General features: G+C 43.2%; 1 long non-coding RNA gene across 3 annotated transcripts; it reads right to left on the bottom strand.

Annotated features, from left to right (window-relative positions):
* Window positions 1–1,667: 1,667 nt before the first annotated feature.
* LOC129636749 (uncharacterized) lies at window positions 1,668–4,182 on the bottom strand. 3 transcript variants are annotated; one of them, XR_008707103.1, is made up of 4 exons: window positions 3,697–4,182; window positions 3,413–3,468; window positions 3,156–3,306; window positions 1,680–1,788 (listed from the first exon to the last, which is right to left on the bottom strand). It is a non-coding gene; the product is annotated as an uncharacterized LOC129636749 (long non-coding RNA). The 3 variants fall into 3 exon arrangements; XR_008707102.1 differs by having other exon boundaries at window positions 3,389–3,468; XR_008707104.1 differs by lacking the exon at window positions 3,156–3,306 and having other exon boundaries at window positions 1,668–1,788; window positions 3,389–3,468.
* Between the last annotated feature and the right edge of the window lie 17,555 nt (window positions 4,183–21,737).

Below are 21,737 nucleotides of genomic sequence, written 5' to 3' on the forward strand. Positions count from 1 at the left end.
TATTTTAACAACCCACTCAGTACCACATGGAACTCATCGAGGCCAGGAGCCTCTAATATGAGAAAATTTACCTTCCTCTTTCCCCTGGGACAGAGGGATATGGAAGGTGGAGAATGAGCAACCCGATAAGTTTCAGAAAGGCTTGATTCCTGCTCCAGGGCAGTCTGACAGTGACACGCAAGTCAAGCACATTCAGCTTCCAGAATCTTTGATAATTGTGGTTTGTTTTTCACTGTTGCTTCTCTAAGGGGTGCTTTCTCTAAAAGGTGCCTCTTCTCTTCTTTCCTCTGTTTCCAAAAAACTAGCTAAAATTTTCTGAATGCCTACTCTATGCTAAGCACTAAACTATTAATATTTAAGCAGATTACGGTAGTGCAAAAGGCAACCTTGTCCCAGCCCTCAGGGAGGTTATATTATTGTCAGACAAATTGATAGCAAGAAAGAATCACACATTTAATTCATTGTGCTAATGTGCTGTATTCTAAGTGGCTTCAGTCATGTCCAGCTCAGTGTGATCCCATGAAGTGTAGCTCTCTAGGCTCCTCTGTCCCTGGGATTCTCCAGGCAAACATACCGGAGTGGGTTGCCATTTCCTCCTCCAGGGGATCTTCCCAACCCAGGGATCGAACCCCTTTCTCTTATGTCTCCTGCTTTGGCAGGCGGGTTCTTTACCACTAGCGCCACTTGGGAAGCTCTTTATGCCAAACATCTACTTTTCTGACCATCAGAAATCAGAGCCTCAGGATATAGTGTGAACCATTTCGCTGTGCCACACAGCCTGTGGGATGTGCCCTGAGCCCTCCACAGTGAAAGTGAGGAGTCTTAACCACTGGACCACCAGGGAATTCCCAGAGAGGTTTTGATATTACATCTCTTTTGTGCGGTGCACATGAAAATTGTTGTTCTTTTTAACATAAGAAATTATGCTTGGTTTCTCCCATGTCTGTTGTGTGACCCTGAGGATAAGATGGCTGGATAGCATCACTGACTCGATGGATGTGAGTCTGTGTGAACTCCGGGAGTTGGTGATGGACAGGGAGGCCTGGTGTGCTGCGATTCATGGGGTCGAAAAGAGTTGGACATGCCTGAGTGACTGAACTGAACTGAACTTAGAACTTTGGAGAAATACCTCCTCAATAGGAGGCTATGCCCTCTTCAAATGTACTGGAGACCAAAGTATCCTTCAGCTTTGTTGCTCAGTCTTTTTAATCTTCCAGTTTACATAGGTATGGAATTTTTACTGAAGATTTTGCTGAACATCTACTTTTTAGATGATTTAAAAAATGTGGTATGATGGCTATTTATATGACTGGTGACAGATCAATACTCTCACCAGAATGGTGGGGAAAGTTGTATAATATTTTAAAATATAATCTATTTGAAAGCACTGGGGATATTCTAAGGTTATAAGAACTTGAGAGGTCAAGATGTAGGAATGTGAATCTGACATAGTTTTTCCCCTGAGGCACTTCCTTTTTTTTTTTTTTTTTAAAGCTGGAGAAAGAGTGCTTTAGGGACGCAGCGCAGTGCAGTTGAAAAGTGAAGTGGCACTTTCAGCAATCTAACACTACAAAAGAGATTTTAAAAAATGAAGTTTAGGACCCTCTAAAGGTAAGGCATCATGCAAAGTACCCAAGGTCTTTAGGTAGGACTCTTCAAGAACTGCAAGATAAAAGTAGCATTTAATTAAAGCTAGACCAAGCCTTACAAAGTCTAAAACTGAGCTTCACAGAAGTGTTAATAAATTCCCCTCACTGGATTGAGGTTTTATGCCACCGCTCCAGTTACCTGCCAAGAGGAAAGGGTGAATATATTAGTAATTAGTGAACTGGAAGGAATTTTAATAGAAAGCATCCTTTCAGGCCATAGAAAAATAAAACATAGAGTATAGAAATGGAATAAGAGATATAAAGGGCATGGCATATAGTCTAACACTCATGTAACTCAAGACACCAAAGGGCAGAAAGGAGGAAATGGGGGCAGAAGCCTTATTTAAAGAGACAATGAAGGAAATTGATCAAAGTTGATGAAAGACAGCAAGCCATAGTTTCAAGAATCTCTACTAACCCCAAGCAGGATAAAATTAAGTGAAACCACGTATTATAGATACAAGACAGTGAAAAACCACTGAGGACTAAAGGAAACAGAAAATATTAAATGTGATCAGGAAAAAGTAACCTTTTAGGATCAACAAAGCATGCCAGCAAATGTCTCTACTGAAACAATGAAAGTCCCCCCAAAACAGAATAATATTTTCATCTTGATCATTGAAACATATTCTTCTGCTGTGTTATTTTTTTCTAAATTTCTGTACTTTTATGTACACAAAAGGTTAGTTATGTTTCTTGACCCTGGAGGACTGGCTCTCTGTGGGGGATGACCTATGTGTCCCAGCTGTATACTCTCCAGGAAGGTTCTGGTCTGCTTTTGTGGACTTGGTTCATTGGGCTGCCCAGATTGTAATTTCCTTCCTGCTGATGTAGGCCCCCTGGTTGGGAAGGCTGGTCTAGAGGCTTGTGTGGGCTTCCCGGTGGGAGTGACCAGTACCACCCATAGGTGGGTGGAGCGGCGTCTTGGCTATCTGGTGAGCAGGGCCAGCCAGGTCAAGGGGCATTTCTAGAGGGCTATCTCAGAGAGTCTTTGGGCAAGCTGTCTGCTGCTGGGTGAGGCTGTATTCCTGTCTTGTTTGTTGTTTGGCCCGAGGTGTCCCAGCACTGGAGCCTCCTGGAAAGCTAAAGCTGATGATGATCACCCAGGACCTCTGCTGCCAGTGTCACTGTCCCCACAGTGAGCCACAGCCACCCTGCCCTTCCAGAAGACGCCCCAAGACCAGCAGGTAGGTCTGGCCCAGGCTTCCCTGAGGTCAGTGCTTTTGCGTGGGTCTCAGTGCACCCAAGACCTTGCGTACACCCTCCACGAGTAGAGTCTATTTCCCCCAGTCCAGTGGAGCTCCTGTGCTCAAGCCCCATTGGCTTCAGAGCCACATGTTCTGGGGGCTCCTCTTCCTGATATCAGACCCTCCAGGTTGGGGAACCTGCTGTGAGGTTCAGAACTCTCTTGTGGGAGAACTTCTGTGATGTAATTGTTTTCCAGTATGTGGGTTGCCCACCTGGGGAGCATAAGGTTTGATTATATCCTGCGTGCATTCCTCTTACCATTTCATTGGGTTTCTTCTTTATGTCTTTGGATGTAGAATATATTTTTGGTAGGTTCTGGTCTTTTTATTGATGGTAGTTCAGCAATTAGTTGTACTTTTGGTGTGCTCACGAGGATTGAGCTCAATCCTTCTACTTTGCCATCTTGTCCCTATGGAGGAACCCTAGGTTAAGGTAAGGGACAGGCAGAGTGCAGGTGAAACTGCCTAACTCAGATTGGGACTTGAACTCACCGTCTTTTAATTGAAATCACACACCTGAATCCAGGACTTAATGAAGCTCAGGTTCTGTATGTCTTGTTGCAGAAAGAAGTCTGTAAGAAAAAAAGTAATGGGTAAGAAGTGGATTTATTTACAGTGATATACTCTCCAGAGACAGAATGCAGTCTGTCTCAAAAGACAAGAGGGCTTGGAGAGGAACACACTCCACAGACAGAGTGTGGGCTATCTCAAAATGTGAGAGTCCTCAAAATACAGGGCGGTTAGTTTTTGTGGGCTGGGTAATTTCATAGGTTAATGAGGGGGAGGATTATTCCAACTACCTTGGGGAAGGGATGGGGATTTCCAGGAATTGGGCTACTGCCTGCTTCTTGGCCTTTTTTGGTTAGCCTTGAAGCTATCATGGCCCCTGTGAGTGTGTTGTTTAGCATGCTAATCTATTACAATGTGTGTATAATGAGGCTTGGACTTCCCAGGTGGTAAAGAATCTGCCTGCCAATACAGGAGATGCAAGAGAGGCAGGTTTGAGCCCTGGATAAGGAAGAATCCCTGGAATAGGAAATGGACCGCACTCCAGTATTGTTGCCTGGAAAATTCCATGGGCAGTGGAGTCTTGCGGGCTACAGTCCATGGAACCACAAAGAGTCAGACATGACTGAGCGACTGAGGACAGAGCATAATGAGGCTTAAATTAAGGTCTACTGGAAGATGAATCTTTCACCATTTCAAGCCTAATTCATTCTAACCCGTTATGTCATATCCTCAATGCTATGCCACTCTTTTAAAGGTTGTGCCCTCCTCCTTCTGTCCTGTTTCACAGGTAATCTGGATATCGCTTGATACTCTACAGACTGTTCTCAATGGATTGCCCTTCTTTGCTGGGCTGCAAAGCTTCCAGGATCTTGGCAGCTGGGAAATGAAAGGCAGAGGGTGAGAGCAAGGGGCAGGAGCAACACGTGGGTGTGTGCCCACGGCAGGGGTAGTGGGGGAGCCTGCTTGAGGGACCTAGTGATGCTGGGCAGGCTAAATCTAAATTAAAGGTCAAAGTTCTTGCTCTACACAAAGGAGTAAGATACAGAGAGGAAGGCATAGAGAGAAACAAGCAGTTTATTAAAAGGCCAAAACTTCTCAAAGTATGCACTCAGAGAAGAGTGAGGATCTTTCTCAGTGAGACACATCCTTAGGTGTTTTCTGAGCCCCTTTTTATTTCAATTCCTTGATTGGGTGGGGGTTTCTTAGATTAGGGGTAGAATATTCCTTAATTGGAAAGTGGAGGCAGGACTATGATTTCACCTGTTTATATCAGCCTTCTTTCTTGAGCATTGGGCTCCTGAAACCATAGTACATGTGCTCTAAAAGCCATTTTCCCTTCAGTTTTCCTCTACTAGTCAAGTACCAGGTACGGAAGTTGTTTAGCAGGCATCCGCAGCCTGCTTGCTTCTACTGCCGTGCTCAGCAGTGCTATGTGGGGGTTTAATGGGTAGGGTTCCCCTTTTCAGGTGTCGCAAAGTTTAACCAGAGTTTAATTTATGTTCTTGTTGCTGATGCCTTTTCTCTGTGTTCACGATCTCATTAAGTGCAAAACAGGGAGGTGCCTTTTGCATAATGTCTATGTATGAGGAAGTGGTCTTTGGGTCTGTGCTGTATTTCCTGCCTTATTGAGACCAGAATAATATTTTCATAGTGCTAAGGGATAATAACTGCCAACCTAAAATTAAACAACCGAAAAAATATCCCTAAAAATGGTCGGTGACATGAAGTGAAATTTGCTCAGTTGTGTCCGACTCTTTGTGACCCCATGGACTATACTCTCCATGGAATTCTCCAGGCCAGAATACTGAAGTGGGTAGCCTTTCCCTTCTCCAGGGGATCTTCCCAACCCAGGGATCAAACCCAAGTCTCCAGCATTGCAGGCAGATTCTTTACCAACTGAGCTATCAGGAAAGTAGTAAATCTAAATAAGTGCTAACTACAATACAATAATAATGTATTGTGGAGATTTTACACACACACACACACACACACACCATATATATACATCATCACCTAGAAAGTGATAAAAAGAACAACTTGGAATGTAAGAAGCCAAGGATAATCAGAATATCTGGACAGAATAACCACTCAAAATTGACAAAAGAGGGCACAACTAAGAAGCTAATAAAGAAGGGAAACAGAATTGTGAATAAATGCTTGGTTAATCCTAAACAATGTAAAATAGGAAAGGAAAAGAGACTTGAAATAGGTGGGAAAGATAAATATAAATCCAGAAATATCAGTAATTATATACTTACTGTATCATGTAACTTTTTTGTTTTTTAGAGTTGGCATATAAGTGAGATCATACAGTGTTTGGCTTTCTGTGTTTGACTTATTTCACTTAGCATAATGCTGTCAAGGTCCATCCATATTGTCTCAAATGGCAGAATTCCTTTTCTTTTTAATGGCTCAATAATATTCAATTGTATATAAATGCCAAATTGTCTTTATCCATTCATCTGCTGATGGACATTTAGGCTGTTTTTACGTCAGTATTGTAAACAAGGCCGCAGTGATCATGGTGGTGCAGGTATCTGTTCATGATAGAGCTTTTGTTTTCTTCAGATAAATAGCTAGAAGTACAATTGCTGGGTGACATAATAGTTCTACTTTTAATTTTTTGAGGTACTTTCATACTATTTTCCATAGTGACTCTGATAATTTACATTCTCGCTGTATCTGCTGAGTTCTTAATTTCAGTTATCGTATTTTCCAGTTTCAGAATTTCCATCTGATTCTTTAAAAATTTTCTAGTTCTTTATAAATTAGAAGTTATAAAATTTTATATTTTCATCTAAGTTTTGAACATATTAATCAGGATTGGTTCAAATACTATGGTAATTCTAATATTTGGATCTCATGGTAAACTTCTATTATTTTTTTTCTCTTAGTTTTTGGTCATTTGGGCTTTTTTTTTTGGTCATTTGGTTTGGTCTCTTGGTGTTAATAATTTTTTTTTGTCAGACATTTTGTGTGAAAAATTGTAGAGATATTCTGAGACTCTAGATATCTTCCTTTAGAAAGAATTTGATTTTCCTTAGACTGATAGTTAACATCAGAGCAGATCATCTTAATTCAGTCAGAAGTTCAGTTCAGTTCAGTCACTCAGTCGTGTCCGACTGTTTGCAACCCCATGAATCGCAGCATGCCAGGCCTCCCTGTCCATCACCATCTCCCGGAGTTCACTCAAACTCACATCCATCGAGTCGGTGATGCCATCCAGCCATCTCATCCTCTGTCATCCCCTTTTCCTCTTGCCCCCAATCCCTCCCAGCCTCAGAGTCTTTTCCAATGAGTCAACTCTTCGCATGAGGTGGCCAAAGTACTGGAGTTTCAGCTTTAGCATCATTCCTTCCAAAGAAATCCCAGGACTGATCTCCTTTAGAATGGACTGGTTGGATCTTCTTGCAGTCCAAGGGACTCTCAAGAGTCTTCTCCAGCACCACAGTTCAAAAGCATCAATTCTTCGGCACTCAGCTTTCTTCACAGTCCAACTCTCACATCCATACATGACCACTGGAAAAACCATAGCCTTGACTAGACGAACCTTTGTTGGCAAAGTAATGTCTCTGCTTTTGAATATGCTATCTAGGTTGGTCATAACTTTCTTTCCAAGGAGTAAGTATCTTTTAATTTCACGGCTGCAGTCACCATCTGCAGTGATTTTGGAGCCCAGAAAAATAAAGTCTGACACTGTTTCCACTGTTTCCCCATCTATTTCCCATGAAGTGATGGGAGCAGATGCCATGATCTTAGTCTTCTGAATGTTGAGCTTTAAGCCAACTTTTTCACTCTCCTCTTCCACTTTCATCAAGAGGCTCTTTAGTTCCTCTTCACTTTCTGCCATAAGGGTGGTGTCATCTGCATATCTGAGGTTATTGATATTTCTTCTGGCAATCTTGATTCCAGCTTGTGTTTCTTCCAGTCCAGCATTTCTCATGATGTACTCTGTATATAAGTTAAATAAGCAGGGTGACAATATACAGCCTTGAGGTACTCCTTTTCCTATTTGGAACCAGTCTGTTGTTCCATGTCCAGTTCTAACTGTTGCTTCCTGACCTGCATATAGGTTTCTCAAGAGGCAGGTCAGGTAGTCTCGTATTCCCATCTCTTTCAGAATTTTCCACAGTTTATTGTGATCCACAGAGTCAGAAATTAGGTTGATTCAAAGCTGGAGTTTGTGAGGGCCGTTCTGTTTTCAGTTTTGATAATAGATTTTCCTGGCTTGTTGATGGCTGCCTTCTTGATGTGTCCTCACAAGGTGGAGAGAGAACTTGGCTATCTCTTACTTTTCATGTAATGGCACCAGTTCTATCAGAACACATCTTATAAACTCACTTAACCTTAATTAGCTCTTTAAAGGCTGCATCTTCAGTACACTAGGTTCAACACATGAATTTGAGGGGCAAGCATTTTAGTTCACAGCATCTGCCTATTTCATGATTTAGCAATTCCACTGCTCAAACATACCAAGTGTAAATGTGGCACCAAAAGACACAGTTAAGTGTGTTGATAGCAGTAACTTGCATATTAACCACAAGCTGGAAGCAACCAAAAAAAAATCTATGGTAGTAGAAGTCAGGATTATTATCATCATGTTTCAGAACTTTAAACATATTATTCAATTGATTCATGATTTCCATAGTTGCCATTACATAGGCAGCTGTAAAATTTAATACTCCTTTGGAGGTAATGCTTTTTTCTCTTTCTACGTTCAAGATTTTCTCTTTGTCTTTCACTTCTGTCAATCTGACTTTGATGTTCCTCACATGTCCACTATGCTTGGTATTTGTCCTGTTTTTTCTTTCTTCCAGTTAAATGAGTCTATCTTCTCTGGATCCAGTATTCTGTTAAATCTGTTCCTCAAGTTTCCAATTTTATGTACACTTGGTTATTTTTTTAATTGATTCCTATTCTCTGATGAAATTATATACCTTTTCTGTTCTTTTTTTTCTTTATACTTTTGAACATATTAACAATAGTTATTTTGAAGTCTTTGCTCACACCCAGAAAGTACATCTCATTATTTGTGGATTTCTTCTGTGAACCTGCTTACTTTCTAAACTTTATTTGTAACCCACCAATCAATACTCACAGCACTTTCATAGTCATTTGTGGATATGTGCAGAGGGGTGAAATGTTTGAGTCATTTGGTGCACATACTCCCAGATAAAGTAGAAAAAGGTAGTGCTCTGACTTTTTGTTTTACCTCTCATACTGTAAGCAAGTGTACTTTTTGTGATTTACTTGCTACTTTTTTTTTTTTTTTTGGTGCTTTTGTGCTTTATTTGGTGACTTAACAGTTTCAAATTATCCCCAAGCATAATGCTAAGGCGCTGTCCAGTGTTTCTAAGTGAGAAAAGGCTGTGATGTACCTCATGGAAAAAATAGGTGTGTGATACAGACTTTGGGCATAATATGTGTAGTACATGATGGAAAAGCAGCTAGAATTGTGTATGCAAAAGTGTAGTGAAAAAGTATAGCACTATTGTGATGCTAGATACCAATGAAATTTACCATCGTGTTACTCAGGGTGTAACAATTAGCTAGATATGAAACACTTAGCTGCTCCTGGTGGCTCACACCTTTCAAAAGGCAATGTGGCATGAAAAATGTCAAATTTGTAGGTGAAGAAGTTCTGTAGATAATGAGTCTGTGAAAGAATTTTAAGACACTTGCTAAATCTTGTACAGGAAAAGAGTTCCATGGAAGAGCAAGTTTTCAATGCCCCTGAGGCTGGCTCATTTTATAAGGCTATTGTTCATCAAACCAAATAATGTAAAAGGCATTTTTGATTGAAAAAAATTACCAGAGGCTGGAAAAGAACCTATCTGCATGTTTTCACTTGGAGAAACAGTTTAGTATTCAGCACTCAGTGTTCATGGCAGATTTATAGAACAGAACTATGACAAATAATGAGGATTGAGTGTTTCTGAATCATCTATGGATGTACTTTTATAATTTATTTTTCCCCTTCGCTATTGGTTACATGATTCTATTTCTACATCCATAGTAAATTTTAATTAAATATCTTAAAATACTGTAGAGTTCTAGATGACGTTGTCTTTGACAGGTAAATTTACCCTTTCCTTTGATAGGCAAATAGTGGGGTGCTAATCTACTTAATTTAGCCACAGGTCACAGAGTTCAAGCTGGGTTAGTTTTGTTAAGTCTAAGCCTCAGTCTGATTTCTTCCTATCAGGAATTTCAATCAAGAGCCTAAATTTTCTTCAACTCATTAATGGCAGAAAATTTTACTCCACTCTCTGGGGATTTGTGGCTTGGCATTTTGATTCCCCATCTTTGAAGCTTCAGACTTGGCATGTCTACTGACAAGTAGACTGGTAGTAGTTTGAGGCTCCTTGAGTCTTAGACTTTGTCACTTTGGCCTAATAATAACCACCAAGACTTATTCTACTAGTTTATCTGTCCCACAGAAGTGTCCCTCTGCCAGATACCAAGGATGGATTTGCAGACTGTAGAGGTGTCCAGATAAGTAAGTAGTCTGGGAAAAGCAGTTGCAGATAATCAGTGTTGCCTTGCCAAGGCTGCCATAACAGAGTACCACAGACTGGGTGACTTAAATAAGAAATCATTTTTTTGGTCACAATTCTGGAGTCTGTGAGTCTCAGATGAATGTGTTAGCAGTGTTGGTTTCTTCTGAGGCCACTCTCCTTGGCACATAAATGGCTGCTTTCTCACTGTTTCTTCACATGGTCTTCCCTCTGAATATGTCTGTCTCCTAATTTCCTCTACTTATAAAAACACCAGTTACAGGACTTTCCTGGTAGTCCAGTGGTTAAGATTCCACACTTCCAATGCAGGGGGCATGGGTTCGATGCCTGGTCGGGGAATGAAGATCCCCCTTGCTTCAAGGCACGGCCAAAAAAAAAAAAAAAATTAAAGACAAGTCACATTGAATTAGGGCTCCCCGAATGACCTTATTTTAACTTAATTACCTATTCAAAGACCCCATATCCAAATACAGTTGCATTCTATGGTACTAGAGGCTACGACTTGAACATACGAATTTTAGGAGGGTGTAATTCAGCCCATGGGGTTTTCCAGATTGCACTAGCGGTAAAGAATCCACCTGCCAATGCAGGAGATGAAAGAGACTCGTGTTTGATCACTGGTCAGAAAGATCCCCTGGAGCAGGAAGTGGCAACCCAGTCCAGTATTCTTGCCTGAAGAATCCCAATGACAGAGGAACCTGATGGGCTATAGTCCATGGGATCGCAAAGAGTCAGACATGACTGAACGGCTGAGAGTAATTCAGCCCATAACAAGGACTTTCTACTCCTGTCCATATTTCTCAGGACCCTTCCTCAGAGTGACTTTTTTTTTCTCCCAGGCAGCGATAGACTATGGGAAATTCCACTGTGCTTTTCTGATTTGAGGCTCAGGTCTTTCTATCCCTGCTTTATGCATCTTCCAAATTCAGTAGATGTTTCAGTAGAAAAATGTCATGTGTTTGAAGCCCCTCGGTGTTCCATTTCTGTCACTCCCTCCTTGTATGTCTGCCCCAGGCTCGGTCCCATCAGTTTTCCTGCACTTGTCTCAGCATCAGCCCTCTTCCTGGGTCAAATCCAAGTTATCAGCCTCTGGCCAACACCCAGAATTTGCCAGTGTCCTCAGGGGCAGCTGCAAAACCTAGCTCAACTCTGCCATGTATGACCCCTTTGAATTCCACTCCTTTCAGTCTTCATGGTTTCTGCAGTTCTTGAATGCCTTTAAATGTATGACTTTTGCAACAAGCCTGTCAAATTTTTCTTATTTTCCATGGGATTGAGGGCTTATATGAATTCTTCCATGCTTTCAGGAGGCCAGATCAGTGGTTACCTTCAAGGGAGGGATGGGTTGTGACTGGTAGGTGATATGGGAAGAGAGTCTGACTTTAACATGGGAGTTGGAGTTACAGAGGTATATTCATTGTAGTAAAATTAATTGAGTTGTATAATTAGGGAAATATGTTCTGGCATGTATATTTCCAATAAAATATGTATTTAAAACAAAACAAAAACAATACACAGAAGGAAAAAAATAAGTTATGTGCTGAATAGGTTTTCAAAACTCCAATGAAAAGTAGCTTTAAAGGCAAGTGAAGTGAAAGTGTTAGTCACTCAGTCATGTCCAACTCTTTGTGACCCCATGGACCATCAGGCTCCTCTGTCCAAGGAATTCTCCAGGCAAGAATACTGGAGTGGGTCACTATTTCCTCCTCCAGGGGATCTTCCTGATCCAGGGATTGAACCAGGTCTCCTGCATTGCAGGTGGATTCTTTACTATCTGAGCCAACAGGGAAGCCCCTTCCTAAAGGGGTTCTGGTTCTTCCCTCTGTTTCTCTGCTCATGGATTCCTACTCTTTCTCTATCTTTTCCTATGAGGAACTCCACTCCTCTTAATGTTAGGTGATTGGCAACCTAGTTGCCTCTGTCTTATGGTAGAATTTCCAAAGCCTGAGTCCTTGTGTCAGGAATGGTTTGCTAGGAACTTGGTGGGACAAATGGAGATACCTGCTGGCGTTCCAGGATGGAATGGGAAGGGAAGGAAACTAGAGGCTCTTGGACTCACAGGCTTGGGTGGGGACAGATGATATCTTCCTTCATGCTTTTCCTGGCAGGATGGTTTGCAAATACATCTGCTTAATTAACTTCATAGGTGTGGATCCACATGCATACCTCCATCTCTGAGGACATTATTAGTTCTCAAGGACTGTACATTCTCAAGTTATGAAAGGAAAAAAAGTAACTTCTGCAGTACCTGTAAGCTGCACTCCTTCCTTTCCTGCAGTTAGTAAATCCAATTATGATTCTTTTCTCCTTTCAGATGGAAATCTTTGGGGCTTGCTGGAATAAGGAAAATAACAAATGCCTCTGCATAAAGGCTTTCTCAGTTACACAAAGAAACACTGTGAAATGTCTAATCCAGAAGGGGATCCTCCACCCCAGTCTCCATTTGGGGACGGTTTAGTTATGGCTGTGGTAAGTGCAGCACAGGCGAAATATGAAGTGTCATGGGAGTGAATTAAAAGGCTACACTGGAACTTCCCTGGTGGTCCACTGGTTATAACTCCATGCTTCCGCTGCAGGGGGCATGGGTTCCATCCCTCGCTGGGGAGCTAAGACCCTGCATGCTGATGCCAATCTCGCATGCCCCAGCCAAAGAAAAAGTTACAAAAAAGGGATGCCTTAGTGGGAGGCTCTCATGTTGGGCCCATGTGTGACCTCCATCTCTTCTCTCAAGGCCACTCTGTTCATGTGCCCACCATCCCAGGTGGTTGAAGTGGAAGTCTGGCTGATGTCAATGGCTGAGTCATTTTGTCTACTTGGATGCCCGGTGCCTCTTCCATGGTATATGCTTTCTATTTGGCTTCAATGTGACATGCAGGTTTCTTTGGTTCCACACCAAGAGGTCCATCCACATATCTCTACTGTGGATATCCTTGTTATCAATCTTTCCATTTTTTCCCCCTCTGTGCTTCTGAGCAGCCATCCAAGAAATATGTCCTAATCTTGAGCTGCTGCTTTTTCCACACAAAGTGGATAACCAAGTACATTGATCACAGTTTCACCCAGTGAGAAAATTTTCACTCTTTGCTGTCTTTCAAGGCCACTCCTGTAGTGTAGCAATTGCCCGTTGTTAACATGCACCCTGGAGAAGGCAATGGCACCCCACTCCAGTACTCTCGCCTGGAAAATCCCATGGATGGAGGCACCTGGAAGGCTGCAGTCCATGGGGTCGCTAGGAGTCGGACAGGACTGAGTGACTTCACTTTCACTTTTCACTTTCATGCACTGGAGAAGGAAATGGCAACCCACTCCAGTGTTCTTGCCTGGAGAATCCCAGGGACAGAGGAGCCTAGTGGGCTGCCATCTATGCGGTCGCAGTGTCAGACATGACTGAAGCGACTTAGCAGCAGCAGCAGCAGCATGTACCCACATACCAGTTGACCCACTTAGAATCCAAGCTTGGGTTTTTGCTGGCTATATAGGACCTTCTCTGTGGCCATATGTGCAACTAGAGGTGCCACTTAGGTAACGTGGGACTTTGGACTACCTGCCTATGAAGATTATTTGTACTCCTTGTCCTGCTCTGTTTGATTTAGTCCAAGATGTATCACTCCTGTATTATGGATGGGCTGCTGCTGCATCTATCCGACTCTATGACTTATTGGACTAGCATAATAAGCTCATAGTGGGCAGTTATGGACACATGGTCATTTGGTGCCCCATGGTCAAGCATTCCATCTCTACCAGGACCCAGTAATGTGAGAATAGAGGTTTATCCTAATGTGTATGTTTCCCTGTGGATGTCATGTTCCCAAACCCTAGGGCCTGGATTGTGGTTTTCCCACTGATGCCTTCTATAAAATCCACACAGCATGTTTCCCTCTACATAGATACATCTGATTCCCTCAGGGTCCATGGGGCTATATGGTTCAATTTACAGGGATGTTTTTATTGCGGCCTAGATGTGCTGCAGGGCTCTTTCCTGTTTTGGCTGTACTTAAAGTTGGCATCTTTCCATGTCATCCAGTCTACAGGTGGAGCAATATGCTTGGTGTGGAATGTACTTTCTCTAGAAATCAAAGAGGTCTACCAGATGCTGTGCTTCTTTGTGGCAGGGGATGCAAGATGAAGCCATTTGTCTTTTACTTTGAGGGGAAATCCAAAAGTATACTCTTGATCATTAGACACCCAGAAACCTTTCTGAAATGGAAGATCTTTGAAATTCACAGGGTTTATCTCCCATCACCCCTAGCACTGCTCTCACTTCTTGCTTGTACTGCTCAGTCAATGGGATGACATCAATGTAATAGATCAACGTAACATTCAGTAGGATATCCCCAGAGTCCAGCTCTCCTTAGACTGTATTATTACAGAGGGAAAGAGTTAATATAGGCTTAGGGCAAAACTCTGAGTATCATTGTCTATTTTTCCTCTGCATATAGTCCCTCTGACTCTCACATTCAACTTTAGCTATTTGTTGGCCACTTTTAGTTTCTCTTCATCCCCAGCAGGATATCAGTACAACTTCTTGGTGTCTATCCAGCTCTGCTGTCCTTGTAGGTATTGGTTCCCCCATATCTTTGAAGTGCCTGGATTGTTACACTAGCAAGGGCATCCTTATCCATCAAGACATTTTCTCAGGTTGCCATGATGAATCTTCAACAATTGGGCCACCAGCTTCTGCCAGGGACTGTTCACATCTCATGTCCCACTCAGGATGAGATCCCCATTATCAGCTAGGTAGTGATTGTGCCCATTCCCAGCTTTCTCAGATCACTTCCAGCACCACCTGGGTCAGTTCAGGTTCTCTGAGAATAAGACACCAAGATGGGATTAGATGTACACAAGAGATTTGTTGGAAGAAACAACTGGGAAGGATAAAGAAGAAAGGAGCAGCAGAGAGCAGATTGAGACTTCAGACCTCAACACAGGGCTAACATCTGAGAAAGAAGAGGGTAGAAAAGAGGATTAAGGCAAAAGAGTGCCAGCAGTGAAGTTCTGGCCAGACCACTAAGGAGTCCCTGAGCAAGGTTATCCATTGGAAGAATCCTTGCCTAACGCCATGCAGCCAATGATCTTGAAGTTGAGATTTGAACTTGGAGTCTCCAGAGTACATGCTATTCTCATTCCACCATAGCTGCTGTAAGTTTTCTTCCACTAGTTAGAACTGGCAGTCCCCTGCCATTTGGGGCTTCTCTCTGTGGTTTCCATAGAACTAGACTCAAGGTGGTATTTTTTTTCAAGTTCACAACTCCTGGATCTTGTGTCTTAACCAACTCTCATCACATATTCAGCTCTTCTGTTCCCCTGCTGTCAGGAGACTCTAGAAAACTTGGATGAAAAAGACTGAGGAGCATGTTGTTTAGTTGCTAAGTCCTAGCCAACACTTTGTGACCCCATGGATTGCAGGATGCCAGCCTCCACGGTCCTGCACTATCTCCCTGAGTTTGCTCAAATTCAAGTCCATTGAGTTGGTGATGGTATCTAATCACTTCATCCTCTGCTGCCCTCTTCTTCTGACTTCAATCTTCCACAACATCAGGTTCTTTTCCAATGAGTTATTCTTACCAGGTGGCTGAAGTATTGGAGCTTCAGCATCAGCCCCTCCAATGAATATTCAGGGTTGATTTCCTTTAGGATTGACTGATTTGATCTCCTTGCTGTCCAAGGGATTCTCAAGGGTTTTCCCAGCACCACAGTTCAAAAGCATCAGTTCTTTGGTGCTTGGCCTTCTTGATGGTCCAACTCTCATGTCCATACAAAACTGCCAGAAAAACCATAGCTTTGACTATATGGACCTTTGTAAGTGGGGTGGTGTCTTTGCTTTTTAATATGCTTTCTAGGTTTGTCATAGCTTTCCTTCCAAGGAACAAGCGTCTTTTAATTTCATGGCTGCGGTCAGCATCCGCAGTGATTTTGGAGCCTAAGAAAATAAAATCTGTCACTGCTTCCACTGGTTTAACTCAGATTAGTGATGAGGACTGAGTTGACACTGAGGAGAGGAAGTAATGTAGAACTTGAGTTTTATACTGTCTGTTCCAACACACACATATCCATCCTATAGACATCTCTGCTCATTCTTGATGCAGTGAAGGTAAGATCTGGCAGCATCATGGATAAAGATAGGTGGTTCTATAGGGTCTATTGGTTCTAAATCTCTCAGCAACCCTGTAGGATGGAAATGATGTTTTCAGAATCACAAAAATAGTTAGAGATGGGGAAACTGAAGTACACATTAGACACGTTAAGTAACTTGCCATTCACTGAACTACTCAATCAGTGGTGGTTCTAAAATTTAGCACAAATGAAATAACATTAAAAAAGTCACCCCAGCACCTACTGTCATAAGCCTACCTCCCTTCACATCCCCTTCACTTCATGGAATGCAGTCTTATAGAGAGGAAAAAGCATAAGCTCTGGAGTTAGGCAGACTTGGGTTCTAAATGTCAATTTCCACACATGTGTCCTTAGGCAAGTTAAGTTCTCTGAACATTAGTAAAGAGAGTTAATTATACCTAATCTATAAAATTGACAAAATATTTAAATTTGTACATGCAAAGGAAGCTAGTACAGGCTAAGTGGGTGGTAGGGGCTTAAGAAATATTCATTCCCATCTTTGGGAGAGTTTGTTATGATGGACAGATCTACCTCCTCCATCTCCCAAGGCAGTGAGCAGCTTATCAACAGAGGCCTTCCATGACCCGATTTCACAAAGTGCTTCTGTGAATCTGAGAAATTGAGGTCTCACTGTGTGTCGGCTTTGAGGTTGCCACTTGGAAGGCAGTTGTATCAATGTGTGTGAGTTGGTCAATCGTGTCTGACTCTTTGCAGCCCCATGGACTGTAGCCCACCAGGCTTCTCTGTCCAGGGCATTCTCCAGCCAAGGATATTGGAGTGGGTTGCCATTCCCTTCTCTGGGGGATCTTCCCAACCCATGGATCAAATCCAGGTCTCTTGCATTGCAGGCAGATTCTTTACCAGTTTAGCCACCAGGGAAGGAAGCCTCAGTTGTATCAACAGCAATTCATTTCCTCAGTCCTGGCTTTCCTGTTAATTATTCTGAAAATGTACTCACATTCTGTCAACAAGACTGTTTTCAAAATCGCAGCCATTTTTCATCCTTAATAAAGTCTCCTTCCTGTCTTCTCCTTTCTGTTTCACAGTTGCAAACATCTTAATCCTGGAGAATTGAAAGAATATGGAAAAATAGAAAGTAGAGAGCTCCTTTCTCCACATTCTCTAATCATAATTACTTCCTAAATGAGGAACTGGCCTCTCCTTTATCCTCAGATGCAGCGACTTCACATCTCTGCCTTGTTCAGTCTTCACACCAAGGTTCCATGTCAGCTGTGATGAGGTTATTCCCACTTTAGATGTGAAGAAGTTGGTGCTGAGAGAGGTTACTTACTTTGGCCAAGATCACACAGTAAATTTTACCAGAGTTAATCTTTGAGTCCAGCTGTCTGATATAAAAATCCAGCCTAAAATCACACACAGACACAGGTCTGCACCCACAATTTACTACATCCTGTGTCTGATCTATTGTGTGGAGAAGAAAGAACCTCTCTTCTCTGTCAGCTCACATCCTCCATGTCCACCATCTCCCACTAACTCTAGTAAATGCTCAGGAAGCAGTAGTTGTGAACTAATTTTATGTCTTTGTAGACAAGAAAGGTTTTGTGTTCAACACAGTCTAAAGAGATCAGGTCAGTGGCCTATCTCAAAAACAGTAATGACATTACTTTAGTATGGTTAGAAGAATCAAAAGCTATTTCTATTTGTGAATGGGGACCATGCCATTTACTTTCTCTGGATCCCCAAAGAGCTGTGCCCTCACAAATTAATGAAATAAAATGCAATGAATTAGGGAGCATACCGGTGCTGAGAAGGTTCTTTGCAGCAGGTTAGGGACTCATCTCAGCACTGCCACTGAGTACTTATGTGACTTAGCTTTACTGAGCCTGTTTTCTCATCCCTAGAATGAGAAGTTGAGCAGGACAGCCCTCCAGGTCTTGCAGTCTCTGGGTCTATGGCCTTCAGCCATGCCTTTGAAACTATGGTATCTTCTAGCATGTCTCCATGCTTGGGGACAGGCTCTTGGCATGAGTATGCATCTCTCATTAGACATCCCCACTGGAGGGCAAAAGCACCTTTTCTTTTCTGCCATTTCTGATAGTGCAGATTTTAAAATCTAAAGGAGTCTCTTCTCCCATTTATTCTTTTTGCAAAGAAATAGGTTCTTCTATACAAAGAAGATGAAGTCTCCTCATTTCAAAACATCTTCCCCAAAGACAGCAATACATATTACTTTTCCTAAATTTTTCAGAATCCTATTTCTGAATGAGATTCTGAAGGTTACTGCCAAGTAACCCTTCCTTCAAAGAACTCCAATGGGCAAGATGGAGTCAATACTACTTCAGTCAGAATGAAGTCTGTTCTGGGGTTCAACTGTGAGGGAAATGATGTTCAGAGGCAACCTTTAGTTTTCCTCTAAAGGAAAGGTAAAGGATTTTATTTTATTTCTGAGGGTGAAGGAAGTTATTGTTGGTATCTTGAAGCCATCTTTGTCCCAGATGATAGTCAACTCCCTGACCAGTTAAATGAGCTTTAATTACTAGGAATGTATGCAAACATTTCTTAAGTGCATCTGTTTAAAGAGCTTTTGATCAGAGATGGAGCCAAACCCTGAAAAAGACTAATATATTAAATGCCTCTTTTTCCTGATGGGAGAGAATAACTGATGATTCCTGATGCACATCATGAAGGTTGTTCTCTAAATGGTAATGAGGCATCACTAGGTAAATGTTGGCTGGAAATCATTGGGAAATAAAACATTTCCATGCAGTCCAATCCAAGGGCATGGGTGACTTCAGGGAAGAGAGACTAATCTGAAGAAAAGGGAGGAACCAGATATAGCTAGTAGAGACAAAGTGCTGGGGAAGAAATTCCAGACTTGGTCAGATCTGGTGAGCCTCAGGCTGGGTAGAGGCCAAGGATATCATGCACTTCCCAGAACAAGCAGAGAAAGATGCTCAACTCTCCTGCTTTACTGCTCTTGTCCCAATCTTTTGCCAGCATATCATGAAGAAGAGTAACAGTGGAAGAATCTGGCATGCCATTTCTGTCAATATAGGAGACAAACACAGGAGGCTCACTGTGAGAAAGAAAGGTCCTTTCTCCAGGGTGGCTCTGGGACCTGGTGTCCTGTGCAGAATGCAACCCACACAACCATGCAGGGCAGCCCTGGCTCCTCACAGCCCCTCAGGGATGCTATTTCTTTACTTATTTATTTGACCGTGTTAGGTCTTAGTTGCAGCACGTGGGATCTAGTTCCCTGACCAGGGATTGAACTGGGGCCCCCTGCTTTGGGAGTACAGAATCTTAGCCCCTGGACCACCAGGGAAGTCCCTGACCTGTTTCTCTTGAAGCAGGAACTTATCCTAGCCTGGAGCACTCTCCACCCACCCCCTCCCGCACTTTGCTAGCCTGCTGCACATTCACCTCCCCAGTGTCTGCTCAGACATTAAGGAAATGGCACCCCACTCCAGTACTCTTGCCTGGAAAATCCCATGGACGGAGGAGCATGGTAGGCTATAGCCCACAGGGTTGCAAAGAGTCAGACATGACTGAGCGACTTCACTTTCACTTCAATGTCTGCTCAGACACCACTTTCTTAAGTTGTGGCCTGGTTTAGGTGTCCCTGCCTTACCACTTGTAACTGAACACATTTGCCTATTCTTTGGACCTTCCCTGTGAGCTGGGAGCTTTTAGAGACCGCTGATGGTGTGGTTCCATCACTTCAGGGCTATCCACAGGACTGCTCACAGAGGGGGCACCTGGCAAATGTTTGCTGAAAATTGAAGGGAAAGGGAAGCGGGGGAGAGACAAGAAGAGAGAAGTAAAAAGAGAAGAGGGCAAAGGAAAGGGGGAGAAAGAGAAGGGAGAAGGGGAGAAAGAGAAGGGAGAAGTGGAGAGACAGAAAGACTGGACAGAGCTGGGTTGCCCAGGAAGTGGATCAGGGCAGCCCTGCTGGCCGCCTGTCAATGTCCTTCTCTTCCTTCATCCTTTCCTCCCCCAATCACGACACGACACCCCGTTTAATTAAATTCTGTCTCCAACAGAACTAGCTTGGGCCAAACCTCCTCATCTACAAGAAATGCGCCAAGCCTGGGCCCTGCTTCTCTCCTCTCCCAGAACTGTGATCTAGGATTTCCAGCAACAATATCAATGTCCAAACCAATGGCAGTGGGTTTGAGCCAGCTAAGACCCCGGGTCGTGGGGGCTCCTTATTTGAGTTTCGCAAGATCCTTTTAATCCATGGAGAGCTCGGAGACTGCTGCAGGCAGTGTGGGCTGCAAAGTAAATTGTTTTTCAAGCTTATTGAAGGCACCTCCTTGGGGAAATATCCTCTTTCTGCCAAAGTTGAGCCTCACAGTCTTGCTCTGGGGCCTCCTATTTAGTGGAAAAGGGAGGGGTTTTTGGAAAAGGGTTTGGGGTCAGGGGTTTCCTATCAGGCTGATGAGAGAGAAATTCACTTGGTTGCTGGGAGGGTTGAGAATTCCATTTAAGTTTTCATTTAAACTTGTGACTATTAACTGGCAACAGCATTACCTGGGGAGCTGGTTTAAAAATGAGCAGGTCAAGGTCCTGACTCCATGGACTCTGATTCACTGGGTGAATCAGAGGGGTCTCTGCAATTCTGCCTATTGAACAGCCCTCTTCCTCCTGCTTAATTCTCCTTCAGAGCCTCAGGGATGGCCTGGCCTGGGGGAAGCTGTGGGCTGGCAGCTCAGTGCAGTGAAAACTCGGTGGCTGACTTGGATCCTGTAGGAGCAGAAAAAGGGCTGGTGGAATCTCCAGCCACATAGCTTCTGGGGAGTGGGGTGACACTGACCATTTTTCACTTAGTGGGTTAAAATTCTGTTTGCACCTGAGTTTTCTTCTCCCTGGGACTGTTCCTTCTTGCTGGAAACACTGATACTGGCCACACCACATCCCCCTTACATTTTTTTTTCATATCATTTATTTATTTATTGGCTGTGCTGGGTCTTTGTTGCTGTGAGAGAGCTTTTTCTAGTTGTGGTGCACAGCGTTTTAATTTTGTTGGCTTCTGTTGCTGCAAAACATGGGCTCTAGAGTGTGTGGGCTCCACTGGTTGTAACACACAGGCTTAGTTGCCCTGAGCCATTTGGGATCTTCCTGGACCAGGGGTCAAGCCCATGTCCCCTGTGTTGGCAGGGGGATTCTTCACCACTGGACCACCAGGGAAGTTCCCCCTTATGTCCTAAGGTGGCTCCACGGTGGGGTCAGATGCAGCTGTCTCCTGTACAAGCACATGGAGGTGTGTGAAGTAACAACTCCACACTAAGCCGGTTTCTCCCAAGGACCTCGGAGCTACTTAGATGCTTTACTGGAGAAGAGGGTTGGGGGTAAGAGGCTGAAGACCCCTCTGGTGGTTCCTAAATGTGCACCAGCCAGGACACACTGTGAGGAAGGGGAGTAGCAAGGAAGGATGGAGGAGGAAAGCAGGATCTGGGACCCTGTGTCCTTATCTCTCTCAGCTCTTAATCAGCTGTGGGACTTGGGACCACGGCTTTTATTTACTCCTGCAAATGAAGAACCTGCTGCCGGTGAGTGCTCGGTGTTGAGTTCCTTTATTCCCCACACTTGTCTTCTCTGAAGCAATGCTTTTTTTTGTGGTTGTTTTCTCCCATCCCACATTCCCTACCCCTCCAGCTTTGTTTTCTATTTTCCTAGAAACTGCAGGAGAATTAGTGAGTTCTTTTTAAAAAAAGACTTTTTAAAAGTCGTGTGCC

This window comes from Bubalus kerabau, chromosome 22 (genome assembly GCF_029407905.1).
Source record: "Bubalus kerabau isolate K-KA32 ecotype Philippines breed swamp buffalo chromosome 22, PCC_UOA_SB_1v2, whole genome shotgun sequence".
In the NCBI taxonomy this organism is placed as follows: Eukaryota; Metazoa; Chordata; class Mammalia; order Artiodactyla; family Bovidae; genus Bubalus; species Bubalus kerabau.